The following is a 19,436-nucleotide window of genomic DNA, read 5'->3' on the forward strand; positions in this document are numbered from 1 at the left end:
GAAGAGGTCCATTGTTTGAAGGAATCCTAGTATTCAAGATTCAAATCCTCCACTAGAGTACCTGTTTCTACTAGTAACATAGGTCTATCAGCTTGAAAATGTAACACAAATTTAATTTCAGTGATAATATTAGCACAGCTTACTGAAAATGTCCAATAAAATATGTCTGTGATTATGGAATCTATAGGTTCTCCGTCGAAACAGGATAATGACAGGATACTTTTCACTTTCCTAGAAAAATCATACCCAGGGGCAACTTATCAACCATGGAGTAAGATCCATTTCAAAAGAACTTCTTTTACTTTGAAAAAGAAAAAAATCCCTCTAATGATAAATAAATGAGAAATACAAATATACATAATATAAATATAAAATGTATATAAATGTAAATAATAAATGTATTAATTTATAAAAAGTTTAAGAAGACAAAAGCATAGCCTCTTTTCTGCCCATTAAAAGAAGCTGAATTGACACTGAGGCTATGGACACAGTGATAAAGGCTCTCACTGAAGACCGTGTAAAATCAGCTGCAAAGTGAACGATGGTAGGGCTGTAGCTGGACAAGATCAACATAGGGACCAGCTTATCTTACACTAATGTTTCATGGGGGTTTCTCTTTCACTGGATCTTATTTTAAATCGGTCCACACATTTCTCCTTTATTTCGATAAAGAGGAAGTATTTAAACCAACCTTCTCCTCCATTTGTGGTCACTGAGTTGCTGGGGACGAAAGGTCTCCAGGGGAAGTCCACAAAGCTTCCTTCCCCAGCTTGGGTATCTTTTATTTAGATTCCTATTGTAATCAGTTACTTAGGAAACTAAAACTCTGCCTGATGAAGTATACAAACTTGGGAAGGAGGAGTCAGCAAAGCCAACGGTATTTGTTCCTATTTCTAAACTTTCTGAGTGGCTAAATGCATGGAACCTGAATTATTGTCTATTTTTCCAGATTTCAAAAAGTGACGATACTGTTTTCTTGCCGACCTCCTCAGAGACTGAGAAGAATGACACAATTAAGACTGTGTAGCTGTTTTCTTCCCCAGCCTTTTGGCTAAACGAGAATTCTTAAATGTCAGCAAGTAAAAGTCATATAAATTCGCTGAAACGTTGATGCGACCTATAGGACTGAGCTTAGTCCTGGCCTGTGCTAGCTCCTCATCTCCATAAAGCGTCATGCACAGCCTTGACTGTGGTGCACAACTGACCAGAGTTTGTTAAGGTAGCACTTATAGATGCACAATTATCCAGATACCTCATTCTAACTTACAAGATTCATGAATATTCTTCTATGGATAGGGAAATATAAATACTGAAATAGAATAAGTTACGTTATTTTTCAAGATTGTTCCAGAATCAATTTATGTCACTTCTATGTCCTTCATCATGATCTGTGGGAGGAAAGACTCAGCAATAAGCACAATTTCTGGCTTAACCCTGTTCTGGAACCCTCTAAAGACTTAATTCTGAAAAGTGAAGGCTTGGTCACTACCCTCAGTACTCAGTTTCCCGAAAACACTCTTCTCCTGCAAGACAATGAATGAAAACTGAGGCAAAGCGCACAGGATCTGTGGACTGAGAAGACAGACCCCCAAGGCAAGATACTCAAATCAAAGGATGAATATTCACCTTCCCAATCCCTAGCCCAGTATCCATTTATTATTTATGGGCAGAGTGGTTATTCAGATAGACATTTAAAAAGGATTTTTGGAAAGCTTCAAGTATCTTCCCAAAATTTATTTGTGAAATTTATTTTTATTAGTTCTTTGACAATTTCATACACTGGATTTTGGACCCATACACCAGCTCCACCCAGATCCACTCCACATTCTATACTCACTGAACTTCGTGTCTTGTTTTTAAACCTATTCAAAGCAACTAAAGCTGCCCATATTCCCTTGGCTGTGTGGCCATTCACTGAAACATGTTTTATCTACCAGGAGGCCCTCTCTTAAGGAAAACGGACTCTTCTTCCTAGCAGTATCATTTACCAAATGGCTTCTCAACCAGGGACAGGACTTTGTGACTGCCTTTCCCTTTCATGCTAGGATTGTTTTTCTTGTCTGAGCTTATGAAGATCGTGTGTTACAACCACTGTGAGTTCATATGTACAACTGCACTTTTATGTCCAGAAAACACTGTTGAAGTTATCTACCACCTCTGACTCTCAAAATCTGTCTTCCCTTTCTTCCTTGAGTCATGGGAGAGGTGGTGTGATACAGCTATCCTGTTTAGGGTTGAGAACTCCACAGTTTCTTATTCAGTGCACCATGACCAGTGTGGGTTTCTATGCTCAAGATCTGGATCACAGGTACCCTCCATTTCTGGACTACAGTTCATTTCAGATTAAAAGTTCAAATACCAGGTAATAATAATGCCTAACATGATAGAATTATTTCTTGTTCATCTGCAAACACAGAAACAATAAGCTTAACTGGGTGGGATCTTGCCCTGAGGTCACCACTCTCTTAATTCTATTTAATATCCTTGAACACACGATTTAGCTCTATTGATCTTCCTGGTGCCTCTTTAATACTTGAACCATACATTTTGTATTTTTTCTCCTAGGCTTCCTATGCATGATCAAAATGCTCCTCCTTAAAGTGAACCATAGGACAAAGTAAAAACTTGGTTGATTTGAGATTTCCTTTGTCAATGCAATTAATCTGAAACTCAGGCAGACTCTTCAGTCAAAGTAAAACAGCAGCCACATTTTTCAACAAAATAATCATAAGAAGATTCTCTAGGCCATATACTAAAATTCTTGAGACATCTAGAGCCAGGCTCTCACAGATCAAATCACCTTCAGCACCACTCTCTTTCATATTCATTCCTATTAGGATGGCCAATTAAGCCCCACTTAAAACATTCTATGGCTTTCCAAGTCCAAAGTCCCCAAATCCACATAACTTCAAACAAAAACATGGTCAAACCTACCACAGCAATACCCCCAGTCCCTGTTACCAACTTCTGTCTTAGATAACAGTTTCATTGCTGTGAAGAGACACCATGACCAAGGCAACTTTTATAAAGGACAACATTTAATTGGGATGGCCTACAGTTTTAGAGGTTTATTCCATTATTATCACGGTTGGAAGCAGGGCAGCAAGTGCAGGCAGACATATTGCTGGAGGAGCTCAAAGTTCTTAGTCCAAAGGCATCCAAGAGGAGACTTCTTCTGACCTGGGTACTGAGCCTGAGTATAGGAGGAGACCTCCAAAGCCCACCTCCACAATGACACACTTCTTCTAACAAGATTACACCTCCTCCAATAAGGCCCAATCTCCTAATAGTGTCACTTTCCATTGGCCAAGTATGTTCAAACCACCACAGTCCTTTTAGCAGAATAATAGAAGTAGTTTCTGGTAGCACTGATGGCCCATCTAGATAAATGTTCCTTGTTAATGATGCCAGTAATAGGTTCCATCTTGTGTAGTGGGCCTTAAACCTAGTTACAAATGATTGGTTACTCCCATGACACTCATGCTGCTATTGCAGCAGTAGGTAGATGTTGCCAGTTATTACATCTCAGAAGGTCTACAGCTGGATGAAATTAATGATTACTTTCTCTTCTGGAAGTACGTATAGCACCTTCCAGCACTGTGAAGATAGCCAGTAAAGATTTAAGATTCGAGGCCAGTTCTAGTTTGATTTCTCCATGTCCTGTGACTCAAGTATGTAATGTCTTCAGCAAGAGAGTCTTATCTTCAAATTCTGGAGGTAACCAAGAGAAAAAAACCAATATTCTTTAATATTTTGGGGTCTGTGGAACATCACTGGTTATTACTTAAAGATAAAAGCAACCCAGCTGGGCAATGGTTGTGCACACCTTTAATCCTAGCACTTCGGCAGCAAAGGTGGGCAACTCTCTGAGGCTAGCCTGGTCGATAAGAGTCCCATGATAGCCAAGTCTACAAAGAAAAACCCTGTCTTGAAAAACCAAACCCAAACCCAACCAACCAAAGAACAACAACAACAGAAATAGAAGCAACCCATTCCTGGTACTGGGACTCTTATTTGTTAGCCTATGGTGTCTAGTAGGGCCTTGTCCAGTTACAGAGTAACTCTATTTAAATGTGTTTTGTATCTGTTTATGTTTTAGGAGACCTGCACTAGTAGTATCTCCTATGACTTTTTCAGAAGGGCTTTACACTTCCTGACCTCTGTGGAGATTGCAAGTAAACTATCTCAAGATTCTAATCTAACATCCTCCTCCACATAGGAAACAAAACATGTGATGTTTATATTTGGGGTCTGGGTTACTTCACTCAGAATGGCTGTTTCTAGCTTGATCTATTTACCTGTAAACTTTAGCAGTTCATTTTATTTTCTTGACAGCTGAATAATATTCTGCTGTGTAAATGTATCACATTTTTATTATTCATTCATCCATTGCTGAACATCTAGGCGGTTTCCATTTTCTGGCTATTGTGGATAGAACAGCAATGAATCTGGATGAAAACACATTCCTGTAGTAAAATATTTTTTGGGTATGTGCCCAAGAGCAATATAACTGGCTCATGCTTTAGATGTGGCTTTAGCTTTCTGAGGAAACTCCACACTGATTTTCACAATCTTGGCACCAGCTTGCACCCACTGGCAGAGAATAAATGTTCCTCTTTCTTTACATCAATCTGGCATTTGTCGTCTTCCCTTTTTTCTCAGCCTTCTGACAGAGGTAAGATGAAATCTCAATGTAGTTTTAATTTGCATTTCCCCAATGGCTAAAGATATTCAACACTTAAAAAAATGCTTCTTAGCTGTCTCTGTTTCACCTTTTGAGCATTCTATGTTTAGTTTCATGCCCTGTTTTTAATTGAGTTTTATTTCCTTGGTGTCTAAGTTTTGAGTTTGTTTTACATTCTAGATATTAGCTCTCTTTCAGGTATGTAGATGGTAAAACAAATTTTTGCATCCTATAAGCTGCTGCTCCATTTGAATAATGGTGTCCTTTGTTACATGGAAGCTTTTAAATTTCACGAGATACCATGTGTAAGACATAAATTCGAGGACAATGAAAATGTAGGCTTAGTTTGATTTCAGATGTCAAGAGGGCACTTTTATCTGTCTCAGGGCTTGGTGCTCCCAAACCCAATATATATGGAGGCGTTGTTTTCTTTCTGGTTACTTCCTACTGGAAGAGGGGCTGTTGTTTGGAAGTTTTGGGGTCTGTAGTGACTTTATCTTTTGCTGGTGGAACAAGTGATGGTAAGAGATTTGACCCAAGAGGACTAAAAAACTTGAATTGCAGAGTAAACACTTAAGCCTGAGGGTAAGAAGGAGGATCCCAGGTGGGAGGAAAACAAGAGTCCATTCTGGAAAAGAGGCTTGTTCTGTATTTCCTGAGCCCCTTCCCTAAGTCTTGAATCAGTTTAGACTTTCTGGAATAGAAGAGGGCACCATACTTTCCATTGCAACTGCCAGAAGATATAGTATTTTTTGATTTCAGAGAACCACAGCAGTCAAAGAATGTCTTTAGGGTTTCAGAGAGTTGGCAAATCAGAGCCATTTCTTTCTTTTTTTTTTTTTTTTCCCCGCCAATGGTGACACTTTTATTTGATTTGTGGGTTGACATGTTTTGTTTTCTTGCCTGAATACAGAAGGATTCTATTTCATTTTTACTCTAGGATTCAAAATTTCCTTCTGAATGTGGCTTTGAATTGGTATTGTTTAGAACGTGATTTGATTCTTGGATTTTTTTTAAAGCACTTTTCTTTTTTTTTTTTCATTGCTGATCTGTTTATTGTAGCAATGAAATTGTGCTCTTTTATATATCCATATTCTGAAAATTCAAATATGAAATTCCTTTTATATAACATGGACTATAATTCTACTACATTGAAAAATGCAATCACAAAATATTCAGAAACATTGATTGATTGATTGATTGATAATGATTAATATTAAGCCATGTCACTCAAACACAGAAAGAATAAAGTTATATGTTCTCATATCTATGTACATCTAATACTATAATATCTACATGTACTTATGTAAATTGATATAACTTCAATATTACATTTAGAAGCAAACCTAAAAGGTAAATATAATTGATGGACATTTAAAAGGATTTAGACTTTATAAAGGAGGATATAGAGATAATATACTTGTATTTTCAATATAGTAAATGTATAGTTGTTTCTGGTGCATAAAAGTTATAAAGTTTTATTGCTACAAACAGTGTAAAATCTTTTTTTTTTGTTTTTTTCTAGAAACTGAGCTTCAGCTTTATTTCCTGGTACATATTCCTCCACATTTGTGTCTTCCTCAAAATTCAGTATGAGGACTGTGTTTCATGCTGTAGTTAGGGTCTCTGGCCATGCAGGTTAGTTCAAGCAAAGTTAATTTCCAGGTACAGTGAAAAATGTAACTGAACAAATTATTTTCTCCAACAACTTCATATATGCTATTTTTTTTAATTTAGAGAATACTTTATTAGTTTTTGTAATCAAACCCACGTATATAAGACCTTACATATTTAATACAGTGTGTTACCCCTGTACAAATGGAAAAAACTTAAGTTCAACATTTCTAGACCAATATGGCTGTTAATTTCTGTACAGTGCCAACTCAACACAGTAAACGGGGATACTTTTTTCGAAAGTTGACAGCACAGCTAAAGTTTCAAAAAATTCAAATTATATATCTGTATATATATATTTATATTTATATAAAAAGACCAATAATAGCAGTGTGTTATGCATCAACAGCAGCAACAGCTTTTCCAGGTTCTGCAGTCATCTGAACAAAACTGTAGAGACATCCAGCACATTCCATTAAAAAAAAAAAGTAAAAAAACAAAACCCGAGAAAACAGCACAGTTCTGTTACTCTTGTGGTACCTGGCACCATTTTTTTTTAAATTAGCTTCTCAATCATCATCTGGAAAGAAAACATTCTGAGCAACATCATTAAAAACAGCTCTGATAAAGCACGGTCACTACTACGTATCATAAAGCAGGTACAAGCTATTTTACATCCACAGAGGTATGATACAGTACTGTCCTACATCTATAATACTAGAGGATACAATTTAAAAGGCATTATTTGAGACTTGGTTCTACTTTTCCAGCAGAGGGCCCAAAGGATGGTGTGACACAGCTTTGTAAAGAAACATACTCTAGACAGGATTTCCTTTCACTAGTGGCACACTTCTAAGGATTCATTCTCTCCATGAATGTCAGCTAAAACCGTTATTAAAAAAATGAAATATCCCTAAAACAAAACCGTATAACCACCGGATTCACATGAAGATGACCTAGTGGAGACAAGCTGGACCTCACCTTACCAACAAGCTATCAAATCTGTTATGTTTAAACAGTGAGACCTCCAAGGAAGGAGATGCCAAGTAGTGCTTCAAAGCTTCGGACCACAATCAAACACAGCATCCTTTTCAACAGAAGCAGAAGCTCATCTGAATATGCTCATGGATGCTGACATCAACATTTAATCATCTCCTCACTAATCCAGGAAGAGGGGGAGATCAGTTACTACTGTACTTTATTGTGTTCAACCAAATCACCATGTTACAAAAATAGCAAGCTGCCATAATAAAAAATAAGGCTCCTCTATCCAGCACCAGATAGCATCATTTTACTTTCAAGCCTAGAAATTGCACACTTGTATATAAACCAACCGAAGATGAGGATTGAGAGTTCATCTTGGTGGATTTTTCCTTTGATGAATATGAAGTGTACTTCCTTATCTTTTTTGATGACTTTTAATTGAAAATTGATTTTATCTGATATTAGAATGGCTACTCCAGCTTGCTTCTTCTGACCATTTGCTTGGAAAGTTGTTTTCCAGCCTTTCACTCTGAGGTAGTGTCTGTCTTTGTCTCTGAGGTGTGTTTCCTGTAGGCAGCAGAATGCAGGGTCCTCATTGCGTATCCAGTTTGTTAATCTATGTCTTTTTATTGGGGAGTTGAGGCCATTGATGTTGAGAGATATTAAGGAATAGTGATTATTGCTTCCTGTTATATTCATATTTGGATGTGAGGTTATGTTTGTGTGCTTTCATTCTCTTTGTTTTGTTGCCAAGACGATTAGTTTCTTGCTTCTTCTAGGGTATAGCTTGCCTCCTTATGTTGGGCTTTACCCTTTATTATCCTTTGTAGTGCTGGATTTGTAGAAAGATATTGTGTAAATTTGGTTTTGTCATGGAATATCTTGGTTTCTCCATCTATGTTAATTGAGAGTTTTGCAGGATACAGTAACCTGGGCTGGCATTTGTGTTCTCTTAGGGTCTGTATGACATCTGTCCAGGATCTTCTGGCCTTCATAGTTTCTGGCGAGAAGTCTGGTGTGATTCTGATAGGTCTGCCTTTATATGTTACTTGACCTTTTTCCCTTACTGCTTTTAATATTCTTTCTTTATTTTGTGCCTTTGGTGTTTTGACTAATATGTGACGGTAGGTGTTTCTTTTCTGGTCCAATCTATTTGGAGTTCTGTAGGCTTCTTGTATGCCTATGGGTATCTCTTTTTTTAGGTTAGGGAAGTTTTCTTCTATGATTTTGTTGAAGATATTTACTGGTCCTTTGAGCTGGGAGTCTTCACTCTCTTCTATACCTATTATCCTTAGGTTTGATCTTCTCATTGAGTCCTGGATTTCCTGTATGTTTTGGACCAGTAGCTTTTTCCGCTTTACATTATCTTTGACAGTTGAGTCAATGATTTCTATGGAATCTTCTGCTCCCGAGATTCTCTCTTCCATCTCTTGTATTCTGTTGGTGAAGCTTGTATCTACAGCTCCTTGTCTTTTCTTTTGATTTTCTATGTCCAGGGTTGTTTCCATGTGTTCTTTCTTGATTGCTTCTATTTCCATTTTTAATTCCTTCAACTGTTTGATTGTGTTTTCCTGGAATTCTTTCAGGGATTTTTGCGATTCCTCTCTGTAGGCTTCTACTTGTTCTCTAAGGGAGTTCTTTATGTCTTTCTTGAAGTCCTCCAGCATCATGATCAAATATGATTTTGAAACTAGATCTTGCTTTTCTGGTGTGTTTGGATATTCCGTGTTTGCTTTGGTGGGAGAATTGGGCTCCAATGATGCCATGTAGTCTTGGTTTCTGTTGCTTGGGTTCCTGCGCTTGCCTCTCGCCATCAGATTATCTCTAGTGTTACTTTGTTCTGCTATTTCTGACAGTGGCTAGACTGTCCTATAAGCCTGTGTGTCAGGAGTGCTGTAGACCTGTTTTCCTGTTTTCTTTCAGCCAGTTATGGGGACAGAGTGTTCTGCTTTCGGGCGTGTAGTTTTTCCTATCTACAGGTCTTCAGCTGTTCCTGTGGGCCTGTGTCTTGAGTTCACCAGGCAGGTTTCTTGCAGGGGAAAAGTTGGTCCTATCTGTGGTTCCAAGGCTCAAGTTTGCTTGTGGGGTACTGCCTAAGTCCTCTCCGCGGCGGCAGCAACCGGGAAGATCTGCGCCGCTCTTTCCAGGAGCCTCCGTGCACCAGGGTTCCAGATGACGTTTGGTGTTTTCCTCTGGCGTCTGGATGTGCACAGAGTGCAGTCTCTTCTGGTTTCCCAGGCTTGTCTGCCTCTCTGAAGGTTTAGCTCTCCCTCCCACGGGATTTGGGTGCAGAGAACTCCAGAGCCATTTCTTGATGCAAAAAACCCATCAGTCCTGTTGTTTCTGCTCTGAGTGATGAAAGATTTCCCAGAGCATCAAAAAGAAGGAGTTGGGTGGCTTGTTAGCTAGACAAAAGGTATTAGAGTCAAGGAACAGTGGTAAGATGAGGAAAATTTTAGGAGCAGACAGGGTCAGCAGAGTTAGGTTTAAGTAAGAAAAGGTGGTAATTTGCCTAGAGCAGGCAAGTTCTGGTTCCAGCTATATTGAGAAGGAGAAGAGGGCTCACAGGAGGTGATGCTGAGGTTTTATTGGTAAGGTTGGAGGAAATGGACAGAGACAGGCACAGGGAAGTGGGTTTTACCAACATATGAGTGGGGCTTGTGAAGTAGGTCTCTTCTGGACTGGTATGGTCTGCTGAGAAGATGCGGGGAAGAAGATGTTTTATTAGATTTTGCTGAAAGCTGGGAAGTATAGCCTGTTTAGGAAAGTCCTTCTCAACCTTTGGCATGTCTCGCAGTATCATTTCTTGTGGAGTAAGAGCCGGCATGTATGCTGGGGTTAATATCAGACAGACTTGGAGCAGAGCAAGGAATGATTACTTCTCAATTTGATACAAGCAAAGATACAGCCATAAGGGGGACAGAGAAACAGACCCCACAATGTCATGATTGAGTTACTCAGTTCTATTGAAGAAAGATGGTCGCTCCAGAATATAATCAGGCTCTGAGGCAGCAGAGAGCAGCCTTGATGAACTAAATCTCAAGCAGCTGTGCAGAAACATATTTATTGACTGTTACATAAAAGTTGTTTTCTGGGTAAAACAAATTCCTCACACTGAAGCCCCTAATCTAATCTATATGTTTCACGAAGAGAACATCACACCCCTGTTGCTGTAAAATTATATTAAAAAAGGCTTTCTTTTATTCCACACTAGATCCAGCACTGTAGTGCCCCAAGATATCTGGTAGATATCTTCATCTCAGTCAGCAAAGCATCTCACCCCCTCTGCTCATCCCATATCACACTGCCAAAGACTTCTTTTTGAACCTGGTAGCAATCTCTCTACACATCTAGTTCTCAAGGCAGGTTGCCACCATGCCAGAAACACACATCCCAACTATGTGGCGGCCTAGCGTCTTTGGCTATCACATACTCTCTTAAACTTAAATCACTACATGAAAGAACACACAACACAATAACCTCTGACCCAATTGGTAAGATATAATTGTCCACCTTAACATACAAAGCCCTGTACACATCCATCCCTTAAGAACATTCATAACAACTTGTAAAAGTACAGAGTGGAATTTTAACATCAGCCTCCATGTTCTCTCAGCAGCTTCCTCTCTTCCGTCTCCTTCTGTTCCAGTCTCCTCCTCTTCCCTCAAACTTTTCTCTCACCCATCCTTCCTTCTCATCCATTGACAGATCTTGTTCTATCTTGTACCTGCTTTCACCTGTATGACATCATACTACACACCCTTGCAGCATCAGTCCTTACTGAGTACTGTTTGCAGTATTCAATAATGCATGACATTTCAGGTGTGCCAAGGCCAGCTTGTGGCCAAAGTCATGCAAAGGCTGTAAGGCTTCTTCAGAAAAACAACTCTAAAGATAACAGAAAACAATCAGTTTTCTACAATGCTTTCTTCAAGGTCAAGCACTTCTAGAAAATGATTCATTCTGATGTCTATACTAGATACAGTGAAAAATAGCAACTTCATTCTAATGTTCATTCTAATGATATATATATATATATATATACATATATATATATATATATATCATATAATGATTCTACTATGATTCCACTACACCACATAAAGTAGAGAGGCTCCCGGGAGCCTGAAAAATCCAGTCTCTCCTGAAGAGCTGCTGCTTGTTTGTTTGTTGTTTTGTTTGTTTGTTTAGAGGGGTCTTTTCTGAGCTCCATTTTAAGATTGGTCAGTTTGAACAAGGGCAGAATGACTGATTGGCTGACAGCTATTGCTTCCTAAGAAAACTGCCAGGCCCTTCTTTTAGACCACCAGGCTTTTGTCTTAGATGAGGAAGAAGCCTGATGTCTTGGAAGTTTGCCATCTTTGTTACCTGTTTGGCTCCCCCTGCATCTGTCTTCCTGTCAGGGAATCCGGCTAACTCTTCCTTTCCCATCTTGGAGGGAACCCTAAATGTTCTTGGGGTTTGGGATTTAGGCTACTTGTACCCCTTCTGAGGTGAAATGCTGTGAGATTTACTAACTGCTGAAGGGCAGCAGTTCGAGTGCCTGAGAGGAGAGTTCATCTGAGGGGCTACAATACCACTTGACAGACAGCAAAGATCTATAACATAGGACACCTGTATAGTGAGAAAGTACATCCTTAGAGAGTGCTGTGTGGCAGAGATAGTATCTGCAGGGGAAAAAACATGAGATTGTTAGTGCTACTGGAATCCCTAGAGACATAAGAGATAGTTGGAGCAGTTTTGCTCTTATTAGAGGAAAAGAACAGACAAGAATATCACCTAATGGACCCTACCCATTGCCATTAGCAAGATTGATGACTTGTGTGTGTGTGTGTGTGTGTGTGTGTGTGTGTGTGTGTGTATGTGTGTGTGTGTGTGTGTGGCAGAACCCCATAGAAGGATAAGGTAACTGAGTAATCAGCTGATTGCTGGTGTTTGTTGCATGGGACTCCTGCAGAAGGAATGAGTGCCTGGAAGCTTTGGAAGGGAGGCCAGTTAAAGTGACCATCTATACACATTTTAAAAGATGCAGAAGCCCATGGGGTCTTCCTTCCTTTCCTTTCTTCTTCTTTTTTCAATTTAATTTTTTGCTGATTCTTAGTGAACTTCACATCATGTACCCCAAGTACCCCAATCTCACTCATCTTCTTGTCTGTTTATACCAGCCCTCCAACTTTGCAACCACACCCTCAAAAGGAAGAAAAAAGAAAAACAATCTCATTGTGGAAGCTGTAGTGTATTACAGTGTAACCCAGAGTGTATCCCAGAGTGTATCCCACAGTGTATCCTACAGTGTATCTCACAGTGTATCCCACAGTGTGTCCCATAGTGTATCCAGTGTATCCCACAGTGTATCTCACAGTGTATCTCACAGTGTATCTCACAGTGTATCTCACAGTGTATCTCACAATGTATCCCACAATGTATCTCACAGTGTATCCTACAGTGTATCCCTTAGTGTATCCCACACTGTGTCTCACAGTATATCTCACAGTGTATCTTACAGTGTATCTCACAGTGTATTTCACAGTGTATCCCACAATGTATCTCACAGTGTATCCCACAATGTATCTCACAGTGTATCCCACAATAGTGTAGCCACAGTGAACACACAGTGTTTCCTATTGTCCATACTTCTTTACTTGCAAATGTTCATTGCAAAGAGTCACTGCTCTGGTTTGAGGCATTTGGCTTCTGCTACACTATCAATACTGGAACCTTACATGGACTTCTCTCAGATATTCTATTTCCCAGTTTTATGGAGATCCTGTAGCTTTGGATCTGTAGGACCGACTAGCTCCTCCAATGCCAATTCCAGCAAGGTGCTGGGCCAGCTCCCCCACTTTCTTGACTTCTGGACCAGCTTACCTGAACCCATGTCAGCAGAGGTCATCTCTATTGTGCTGCGGCCTGCTTTCAAGAGTACCATAGGTGGTGATGTCCAGTCTCATGACCTCTGGGCCAGCTCTCCCATATGCTTCATGTGGCTGGAAATGTGGGTGGTAGAAAGGCATCTTTCCCTCTCCTATGCCACCCCACATCACACGAGTGGCAGTGCCAGATCCTCTGTGCTCATGCTTTCCAGGATGGCTCACCCACAACTTATAAAACCGGGGCCAACTCTACTGTGCTTCCTGGGAGAGGTGCAGGGCACACTCTCCCATGAAGCGGTCAAGGCATGAGGTCTGTTCTCTTGCTCTCATGCCTTCGAGGCCAGCCTCTCCCATAATGCCTGAGTGAGGGCTGGGGGCAGCTTTGCACATTGGCCCCAGGTAGCAGTCCAGACCAGGGACATCTGCCTAGCCTTTGGGTGCAACATTTGCCTTCTGCTTCAGGACCACAGCCCCAGACATGGCCCTTGGCAACAACATGGGCCAGGACCTCACTATGGTCTTAGGTGACATTGCTGGCTAATCATATCAGGCTGTGTGTTCTTCATTGGAGTCTCCAGTCCGTCCTCTCTTCATTGTGCACACACCCTTCCGCTTCTCTTTCTCTTCCATCTCCCCAGCACTCGCCCATCTTAGTGGCACCTGGGGCCTCTGGGTATCTGGGTCATCTCAGGAGTGCTATGCCTCACCCATGTTGGGTGGCACTGGGCAGGGGGCCTCTTTTTTCTTTTTCCTTTTTCTTTCTTTCTTTATAATTTTTAAAATAGGATGGTCCAGCATCATCGCACGTGCTGAGATTAAAGGTATGAGACACCACACCTGGCCTGTGTCCTGTTTCTGTGAAGGTATATTAACACTGTGATATTTCAAAGGGCACAGCTAAGGTTTAAAGATGTCCATGTCTCACTCAAACGATAAGACAGAGGCCCTGCATCTGAAGAGATGACGCTAGCTCCCTTCTAACATCATCTTCAGGGATGGTCAAGATGAGGGACACTTGTTGCTGAGGGCATGAAACTATTTTCTTTTCTCAAACCTGCATAATGTTTCATGGCATAAACTAAAGTAACCTCTGTTTTAGGAAGGGGGCGGGTAGGGCCCAAGCACATTCCGCTTCCTAAATCATAGCTGAAACAGCAGATCACTAATGAGGAAGTATCAGGCCTTGGGCTGACATAGCTCGGAAAGCCTAGAGGTAGAGGAGGAACTTATTGTTCCAGGTGAAATAGAAATGGAAGGCTTCTCTCGGAATCCATCTCATGTAAGTCCAAATTACTTCTGTTAGGGTCCAAGAACTGTCAAAGAATGCTATCCCCAGACTCAAGTAGTATGCGAAAGCAACTGAACACTTATTCAGTAGAATTTCCTGCATGTTGGGGTCTCCTCATTCAGGAATGGAGACTCCTAGTGGACTTGCAGGCCAGCTCTTATTGTCAGCTAGAGCAGTTCCAGGGAGACGTATGTACCCTTGTATGAGGATTGTTCCATAAAAGATGGGTAGTTCCATCTCTAGGGGTCTGGTTTCTCATTTCTGGGAAATAGGAACTTAGGCCTAGTCTCCCATAGGCTTAGTCTCCCAAACTTGCAGTTTGCAGCCTGTCATGGCTCTGTCTAACTCAGACCTCTCACTTTAAACAAATTATACAGGAAGGGAGTTTAAAAGCTTTCAATGTGACTTTTAAAACGATGGCTGGATGGATTGAGAGAACCTCTTTGTAATTTACCACATGTAATTGGATTTAAGTTCCTGTAATCTAGAAAATACTACACACAGACACAAAACCCCAATAAAAACCAGACACCTAAAATAACTCAGGATGTGATATATTCTTACCTTTTTTCTGTTGCTGTCACTGAGAGGTGGAAGCTCAAGGAAGGTGACCCAGGTGCTGTGGGGACAGAAACAAAGAGTGTGGAGCAAAGGAAGGAGGGGTGGGACAGTGGCACTGTATCTCTGTCAGAGGAAAGTCAACCTGGAGGTATTAGGCAGTTAGAGCAAACACTGAGAGCCAGCAGAGCCTGGCACAGCAGCTCCTCTCTGGCATCTGGTAATTTATCCCCTGAGTCCCTGTTGGGCTTTCTGTCCTCTCCATAGATGGACATCTCACTAGTTGATTATAACACGGACATCTCAATCCCATTAGACATGGCGAATGAGATGCTGGAAAGAACTTGCTTATTAGCTGTTCTTAATGGCATGATGTCATGGCTCTTGGAATGTTTTGTTGTTCTCTTTTTCTTTGTCACAAAGTCAAGGGCCAGTGTGACCAGGACAGGAGTTTTGCAAGGCATTTTGAGAGACATACATGCTTTAGTCTGCAGTGGGGGAGTCAAGTCCCATCTCCAGAGCCAGCTCCTCAGTGAGCTTAAAGAATAGAGGACAATTTGTCAACACAACCCTTGTGCATCAGATCCTCTGCTCCTACCCCTGCCACTTCTGTTTTAGTGGCTCTTGTTTGGAGCCATAGCATAGACACAATTATATTGAGGCATACACAAGATAGAATTACCAGCAAACATGCACATCAGAACTATTTTTCTTGTTCTTGACAGGATTTTGGAATCTGCCAGGAGGGAAGAGGCCACAGATCTCTACTGGACCTTCAGTGTAAAAGAAAAAGAGATGAACAGGCCAGTAGTTTGGGCAAAAAGCATAGAGGGGACAAGCTTCCAGCCTGAGGAAGAGAAAGGGGCAGTGGTGGGTAGATTGGAGAGTAGGAGTAAGGGGGAAAGGAAAGCTGTGGAGAGGCAGAGTCCGAGGAACTGTGGGGAAGTTTAATAGGAAGGGGGCTCATCTGACTCATGGAATATGCCAGGTTCTCCTGTCTGCATGCAAAGCAGAATATCATTAATAATGTCAGGGATTGATGTTTGCCCATGGGATGGGTTTCAGGTTGGACCAGTTATTGGTTAGCCATGTCTTCAGTCTCTGCTCCAACTTTGTCTCTGCATTTCCTTTAAACAGGACAAATTTTGCATCAAACGTTTTGTGGGTGGGTTAGTGTCCTTATCCCTCCACTGATGGGCCTGTCTGGCTATAGGAGGTGGCCTCCTCAGGTTCCATGTTCTGACCATTAGGCATCTTTGCTAGGTCACCCAAACTGACTCCTGGGAGTCTGCCCCATCCCAGATCTCTAGGACTTCCTAGAGATCCCACTACCACCCCCCAGCAGCTGCAGATTTCCATTCGTTCTCCTGGTCCTCTGGGCTTTTCTCTTGTCTCTCCTCACCCCTAGTCTTGCCCCCCATTCCCTTCCTCATCCCTTCTCCCACCCAGTTCCTTCCTTCCCTCTGCCTCCTGTGAGTATTTCCCATTCTAAATGTGATTCAAGCATCCTCATTTGGGCCTTCCTTCTTGTTTAACATCTTTGGGTCTGCGGGGTGTATCATGGGTATTCTGTACTTTATACTAATATCCACTTATCAGTGAGTACATACCGAGAGAAGCTCTACCCAGCAGCTGACTGAAACATATACAAATACCCACAGCCAAACATTCGATGGAGGTTGGGGACTCTTATGCAAGAGCTGGGGGAAGGATTGAAGGCCCTGAAGGGAATGGGAACCCCACAGGAAGACCAACAGAGTCAACTAATCTGGATCCCTTGAGAACTCTCAGAGACTGAACCACCAAACAAAGAACATACATGAGCTGTAACAAGGTCCCCGGCACATGTGTAGCAGGCAGATATGCAGCTCAGTCTCCACGTTGGTCCCCCAACAACTGGAATGGAGACTCTCCTTAAAACTGTAGCCTGACTGTGGTATCTGTTCTCCAACAGGCCTGCCCTGTCTGGCCTCAGTGGAGAGGATGCACCTAATCTGGCAGAGACTTAAAGTGCCAGGGAAGGGGATTCAGGACATGTCAGGGGACTCTGTGACAGAGAGACAGAGAGACAGGGAGGGGGGCAGCGTTTGGAATGTAAACAAACAAAGAAAGGAATACTTAAATCAAATAGAAAAAGTACCCAAGAAGAAAATTAAAAAGAAATTAAATAAAGCTATGTTCATCTTGAAAAAAAAAAGAAGAAGAATTAGGGCAGAAGTCTGAGCTAGAAAAAATTGATGCACAACCTACAGGAAAGACCATCAGTGGGATAGAAGGAGACTTGAGGTGGGAAACGTTTGGCCATTTTGATGTTTCATTGGAAATATTTTTTCCAAAGGTTGTCAGGCTCAAATGTGGCGAATTTAGGCAACAGTTGTTGAGGGCGTAAGGGCCAGATCAAATCCAACTTCAGCATCCTAGTCTATCCCAGTCCACCCCAGCCCACCTCAAATAAGTCAAAGGGCTGTCTTTAAGAATAGGTGGGCTATTATCCCACAATGTATGTCTAAGTCAGCTAGGGCTAGTTTACTTCTTGAATTTCTGTTCAGTTTAGGAATGTGGCCAGGCCAGAAGGCCTGAGGTTCTCAGGAGTTCCCCAGGGAACTAGTAAGAAGAATAGAAGACCCCTGAGGTCTGAAGAGGATTGAAGTCCCCTGACACCGCTCACAGCACTTTTTTCTGCTCAGGAGAAGGCTCTGCTGAGTGAGAGACGATGGCTTAAAGAATAAGGGAGAGTTTGTCACTCTACCAGTAAAGTTGAAACAAAGCTCATGCTCCCTTCATAGGGCACTAAGGCTACAAGAAGCCCCTCACAGGGCAGTAAGTCTGCTAGAATCCGTGACCCTAGAAACAATGAGGTCTCTGAGTCAGTACTGAACCAGTAGTGAGCTTGGAGCGTTAAGTGCCTTTTAGGAGATGAAGGAAATTTGAGAAATGGGAGACAGAAAAAGACTCCTGGGGAGGGAAGGGGCCCCATGGGGCTTGGGCTGCCAGGAAGTCCTTTCTGGGTTTTAGCAACAAAGGCAAAAAAATAAGTCAGCTAAGGAAAATAAAATAATAGACTTCAATCTCAAAATGGCAAGAGCAGACTCACTTGTCTAAAAGATTGGCATCCCCAAACCCTGGGGCTGGGAATCTCAGGGTATAGGAGAAGGCACAAAGGAAGGTCTGAGAATAAGGTTGTATAGTTGAGTGCGTGTGTGTATACATGTGTGTATGTTGGGAGGGGGTGAGAGGAGGGCATGGCTTTACCAGGCACAGAAACTGTTTTTCAAAATTGCAGTAGGAAATTAGTCAAGGTTGCATGTTTTTGCAATCCCGGTGCTTGCACTGGTCGTTGGCTGCTTTCTGTGACCTGATGTGTAGCAGGGTTTTTAGCTGTCGTTTTGGGGTGGGGGATTTTCTTTATCATTTGTAAATTGTTGGTCGTATTGCTTGCTCTGCTAGGGTCCTGGTCAGAAAGTCTTTTCCTGTGCCAGTCAGTTCCAGGATAGACAAAGAATTCCCAAACAATATAACACAAAACAGTATAAAATAAAAATTCAAAATCAATCAACCAACCAAAAACAACTGCTGGAGGCATCACCATCCCAGAAGTCAAGTTTACTACAGAACTATCAAAACGAAAGCTTTATGGTACTTGCACAAAAAGAAAAAAGCACACTGAGTAGTGAAATAGAAGGTACACATGTCGCCCCACTCCTACTGCCAGGACTTCAATAATACACATTGGAGAAAACATAGCATCATCAAGAAATGGTGTTGACTAAACTGAATAGCTATATGTAGAAGAAGTAAACTAGGTCCTTACCTCTTACCCTGCAGAAAACCTAACTCCAACCAAAACATGGAGCTCAAAATGAGACCTGCTACCTTGAACCTGAAAGCAAAGAACATGAGGAATATGCTTCTCATAATTTATTAATAAGCAGGCATTATTAATAAGCAATTAAGATTGGCTCTGTAGCTCAGAGGTAGAGTGTTTGCATAGCATGCATGAGGCCCTGGGTCTGCCTGTCTACCTGGTACCACAAAGAACATGAAAGAAAGGGAGAATGAAAGGCCAAAGGGAAACTGTATGAAAATGCCTGGATGTTTATGTATTTTCACAGATTCTGAAAATAAAGGAATCGGAAGAGATTTGTTTTTCCTCATGAAATACAGAAGAAAAGGTCAATTTTGGAGCATAAGAATTTGTGTGAAGTTTACAGGACCGACTGGTGCTGTACTTTTTTTTTTTTTTTTGTATGTTTGGCGTTCACTCTCTATTTCAGTTTGCCAAGATCTGATGGGCATCAAGCAGCAGCTGAAGTACTGGCAGCAGCTAGGCAGCCTCCAGGCCCTTGCTATCATGACTACCTTAGTGTGCTTGGGAAATGGTCGTCAAGAGTGGAAGGGAATAGGACCAGGCCTTGCTCATTTCCTGAAGCGTTTC

This window comes from Rattus norvegicus, chromosome 4 (genome assembly GCF_021556685.1).
Source record: "Rattus norvegicus strain SHRSP/BbbUtx chromosome 4, alternate assembly SHRSP_T2T, whole genome shotgun sequence".
Taxonomy (NCBI): domain Eukaryota; kingdom Metazoa; phylum Chordata; class Mammalia; order Rodentia; family Muridae; genus Rattus; species Rattus norvegicus.